Below are 5,332 nucleotides of genomic sequence, written 5' to 3'. Positions count from 1 at the left end.
TTGCAAATACCCGTTTTGGCTATTTTTGTGATCATCCCTATTGCTAGATTCATTGGTTCGTGACGTGGAGCTATTCTAGCTACTCAATAAATTCTCAGATAATCAAAGTTTAGGTTATATCGTTTTTATAAAGTCACATGTATCCTTGTTATAACAATATTAATAGAAGATAAATAGATAAACATTAAGCTATTATTTGGATATAAGATGGAAAATAAGAGAAAAGAAAATAGAAAGAAAGAAAATGAGAGGAAAGAAAATGGAAAGAATCAGTTCTATTTTTTGTGTTGTTTAGATGAAGAAAAAATGAATGAAAAGAATTTTCTTTTACTTGGATGGAAAGAAAATTGAGAAGAGAAAAAATTATAATAGAGTAAAAATATATTAATGTTTTTATATATTATATATAAATTATAATTCAAATACTAACTCTGTATTTTTATCCATATTTGTACTTCTGCATCAGTTTTCTTTACAATTTTGAAGAGAAAAAATTTACATGAACTCCAAATATACTTTTATGTTTTTCATTCAATTTCTTTGTTAATTCAAACAATGAAAAATTGATTTTTCCATCAATTTTCTTTTCCAGCATTTTATTTTCTTACAAATTCTTCTAATCTAAACAATGCATAAATAAGTCATATTTTTTATATATATAACAATAACTAATATCACATATTAGGTTAATTTACGTTTGTAAGACCCCAGATTTTGAAAAATTAATAATAAATTATTTATGATTTATTTCCCAACCCTCACCCAAAGCACTCACACTCAATAACAATGACACACACAGCAAAGAAGGATAGAGCTGAGAAACGAGAGATTCAGAGAGTGAGAAGAGAGCACGAGAAGAGATCCAAGAGAGGGAGTGTGCCGCGCCGTCACCAATCACCGTCGCGCACCACCACCGCCGTCAAGACGCCGAGCCACCACACAAGAAGAGGGAGACATCGTCACTGCTGCCACCGTCGAGGGAGAGAGAGGGCACGTCGCGAGCCAGAGACGCCGCCAGGGAGAAGAGGAGCCGTTGCGCTCCACCGATGACCAGCCGCCGTCGAGCTTCAAAGAGAGAGAGAAAGAGATAGAACACATGCAGGGAGAGAAGGCATCGCGGGGTGGTTTCCGTCGCCGTTCTGCCGCCGCTGCTCTCGCCGCCATCGCCCTCGGTTGAGCTCGCCGCCGCTGGCGGTGTCCGGCGTTGTACCCTTGCTGCCGAGTGTTACTGCTACTGTCACTTGAGCACATGGCTACTGCTGTTGGGTTCACTGCAGAAAGGAGTCCGAGCAAGGAGAGGAAGAAGGTGGCCATGGAGTCCTCCGCTGCTGCTGCTGCTATCAACGTTACTGGAGTTTACAATTGCTGCCGTCATTGGTGATGAACCGGATTGTGTCCTCCCTGTTGGATGACTGAATTGGAGACGTTGCTATTACCTTTCGTTTTGAGTCATTATTGTCATTGTTCGGCGTTGCTGTCCCTGTCTAGAGCTATTGAATGTTTCTGCTACAAGAATATTACTAAAATAGCTGCTGCTGCCACGAATTGGGGATAAAGGGAATTCCTGCGTTAAATCCTACTATTGCAACATCGAGGTAGGGGATTTGTTTTAAAAATAAATGTTTTTAAGTTATGAATGCCAGTAAAATTAAATGAGTAACTGCAAATGGTTTATGGTTGCTTTGTGTGAATAATTGTTGGAATTGAGTTGAATCATGGTTATAGTTGGTGATTGGTTTAATGATTTAATGTAGTAATTATTGACGATGTTGTGTATTTTGAAGTTATACTTGTTGCTAGTACTTGTTGATGATGATTTTGTGTATGGAATGTTGCTATGGTTGCTGGAAATTCATTTGATGAATCAGAATTTGAGATATGTTGTTATAGATGAGATGCTGAAGAATGGATGCTGTGATAATATGGTTACATTGCACCTATGATATGAAATTGTGATATATTGAATTAAGAGTTCTTGGGCAACTTTGGTTAGTCAAAAGAAAGTAATGGATTAGAATTGAATTTATTATAGATTTATCAAAAACAGGGCTGCTTGCTGTATTTTTTTCTGAATTCTCTTTAGTGCAGCAACAAATTTTATTAAGTTGGCTATCTTATTCAATTCTAATCTAAACGTGGTAAAACTTGGCTTAGAACCAAAGGATATGTACAAATTTAGTAAAATGTATGAATTTAGTTAATCAAAGGTGTGTAAGTTATCCCTAGTAAACGTTTAAAGTTAAATGGTGATGCGGAGGTACGCCTAGTTTCATGGTGATGTGGAGGTACTTTTAGCTACTTGGTGATGCGGAGGTGTGTTTAGTTGTAAGGCGATGTGGAGGCATAAAGGAAAGGATACTCAGAGGAAAAGAAAAGGGGAGGAAAAGAAAAGGGAAGTAATGAATGAAATAAATAAATGAGAATTGTATGTTAAACGGGCCTTGTGCCAAACTGCTAATGCGAAATTGCCCGCCTAATTGATAGCCTGAGATTGCTAATGCGGGAATGTTCGCCTAACTGATAGACATTAAAATGTTATTATGATGAGGCCTAATTGACACGGGTAACCGTGATGCTAAGGTGTCTAACTGACACAGTAAAGAAACCATATTCGGGGTTCACTCCGAGTAACGTCGGGTTGGGGTAGACAACCGACGCATGAGCTCATAGCCTGCGCTAGGAACATGCATGCATCATTTTGTTTGCGCATTTACATTTGATTGTGTTTGCTTTATTTTTAATTATTTGTGACTGTGCTGTTGTTTTGGAGATTTGCTTGTGTGTGCTTGATGGATATTTTATTTGAGTTGTGGTCTTAATAATGTATTTAGGAAAGTTGTTTATGGATAAGGAATTGTTAATGTGACTGGGATTTTACTTAAGTAACGAGATTTAAAGAAAGGAATTTAAAATTGTTTTAAGTGAAATTGTTTTTATCATATGAATTAGCTATTTGTATTTACTCTATATATTGCGACGTTCACGTTCCCTACTGAGAACGTGTGGCTTTGTTCTCACCCCAAAGTTTTTTAAAAAATCTTTTTAGAGGTACAGACAGGATGGCTAGTTCAAGAGCTACAGACATAGAAGGCTTGTTTGGCTAGTTGCTTTTGGGTTTATTTCCCTCGCCCTTGATGTTGTAGAGTGTTGTATTTTTAGAGAGGGGTAGGTTTGTATTTAAGTCTTGTATGAATAATTATTATGTATTAATCTTAATTATGTGAGTATATGTTTATCTGACATAGTTGAGTTTGAAGTATATACCAAACTAAAAGCAATTTCGTTTTTCTTAAAAACTATCGATCAGTTAATGTGTAGAGACTCAATATTAAATAGCTAATAAAAGGAAAATAGAGTCGTAACGCCTTATTCTTAGTACGATCATGACGTGCTAGAAGTTAAGGTGTTACAACGTTGATAAACCAAAGTTGCCCCAAAATTACCTGAATTCCCCAAACCCAAAAATATTACCTAATTGTCTCCATTTACATTTCTATATAAATTGAATTTAATGAATTCGAATTAAGGTAATAAGTAGTAAATCGAATCTATAGGATTCGAATTACTTGACATTGTAATTTGAAAGTAAATTGAATTCAAAGAATTCGAATTATGTCATCCCCTACTAAATCAAATCTATAAATTTCGATTTATATGGTCCATGCTAAATCGAATTATGTCATTGCTAATTTTTACATAATCTATTCTATTATTTCTGCCTATAAAAATATCAATTACTTAATATTATGATTTAATTAATAAGAATGATGACATTAATATTTTTTCATAAGTCTTGTTATTATTTATAATTAGAAAATAGCTATAAATAAATTTATTTCCTTAATAAATGTTAATTTTGTTGTCAAATTCTATATTACCATTAAAATTTTAGCGTAATAACGTTTGTATGTTGAAAATTGTTTCAAGGACTAACATGAGTTATGTTCACAAAGTTTGGGGACTAAATAGAGACAATTAAAATTTTAGGGACTAAATTGAGAGTCGAGTGTAAGTTCAGGGACCTAATTGAGTATTATCTCGCTTATTTAAACTATTAAATTTAACTTCTAATGATATTAAAGTCAATCTATTTTATTATCTTGTACTTTTAAAAAATTAACACACTGATGCCGCTAAGATGCTTCTATGCTTTTTCATGGATGATGCATTTTTTGGAACAGCTTTTCATTTATCTTAAAATGCCTCTATGAATGATATTTTCATATAAACTAAATGGATTCATGCAAATTTTTAACAAAGGATAACAGATTCCATGGACAGCTCATATTTTCCAAATATAAGAACTTGATTTTACCTGCTCCCTTTACATATTAGTCCAAGTCCAATAGGATGTTCCCTTATATATTTTTTTTTGTGACAATGAAAATTTAATGATTTCCAAAAAACAAATGGTGGAGAATTTCACCAATCTTTAACCACTAATACATGTTTACTTTTATTCTTGCAAATGCATACATTTAAGAATTTGACCAGTATCATCCATCTCATTAAGAAGGTTCTGCAAAACCTATTATTTGCACATTGGAAAGCTTTTGTAGCGTTTTTTATCAGAAAAAAAGTTTGGTATTCATATAAATTAAATCATATGAAATTTGTTTGTTTTATTGAACAATAAATTTTTAAAAAATGTACGCATATATGACCTTTTCCAATATTTTTACGAACAATATTCATACAATTGTTGACTCGCACTATCATTCTTTTTTAAGCGATAACATTAGAAAAAAATATAATTTATTATCACTTTAAAAAATAAATTCATTATAATGAGTATATTCATTTTAACAAATATTCTTCTGTCTAATATTATAAAAAAAATACATTGGCCACTTTGAATTATTACCGGTCAACTTCTATCTACAGTAGTAGAATGCCTAAATTGAGATATATTCATCAAGCAAACAATCAACAAAACCCTCACCTGTACTTTCTCATTTTGGGTACATTTATACATAAAAGAAATTATACATAAAGAAAAAAAAGAAGAAGAAAGGAAGAGTTGAAATAGTAAGAGCGATATCACGATTCTTATAATTTTGTGTGGCCATCTATATATAGTAGACCAGACAACTATGATTATCTAACAAAATTAATTTGTATTTATTGCACTCAACTTGAATAAGTAAGAAATTATCTAACTTTAATTTAGTCCTTAATTCACATGATTTGAATTTAGTTCAATATATATGATTTGATTTGATTATTAGTTGAAAATATCTCCGTTGCCTATTTTATTCATAGATTTATTATTTTAATGACTAATAAATTAATCAAATTAATTAATTAGTTCACATAATTAATTTGGTTTAAT

General features: G+C 32.5%; 1 long non-coding RNA gene across 1 annotated transcript; it reads left to right on the top strand.

The window, feature by feature from the left end:
* LOC110262543 lies at nt 756–3,253 on the top strand. Its single transcript, XR_002347204.1, has 2 exons — nt 756–1,595; nt 3,047–3,253. It is a non-coding gene; the product is annotated as an uncharacterized LOC110262543 (long non-coding RNA).

This window comes from Arachis ipaensis, chromosome B05 (assembly GCF_000816755.2).
Source record: "Arachis ipaensis cultivar K30076 chromosome B05, Araip1.1, whole genome shotgun sequence".
NCBI classification, from domain to species: domain Eukaryota; kingdom Viridiplantae; phylum Streptophyta; class Magnoliopsida; order Fabales; family Fabaceae; genus Arachis; species Arachis ipaensis.
The sequence above is the reverse complement of the archived record's forward strand: the minus strand, read 5'-3'. Positions and strand labels throughout refer to the sequence as shown.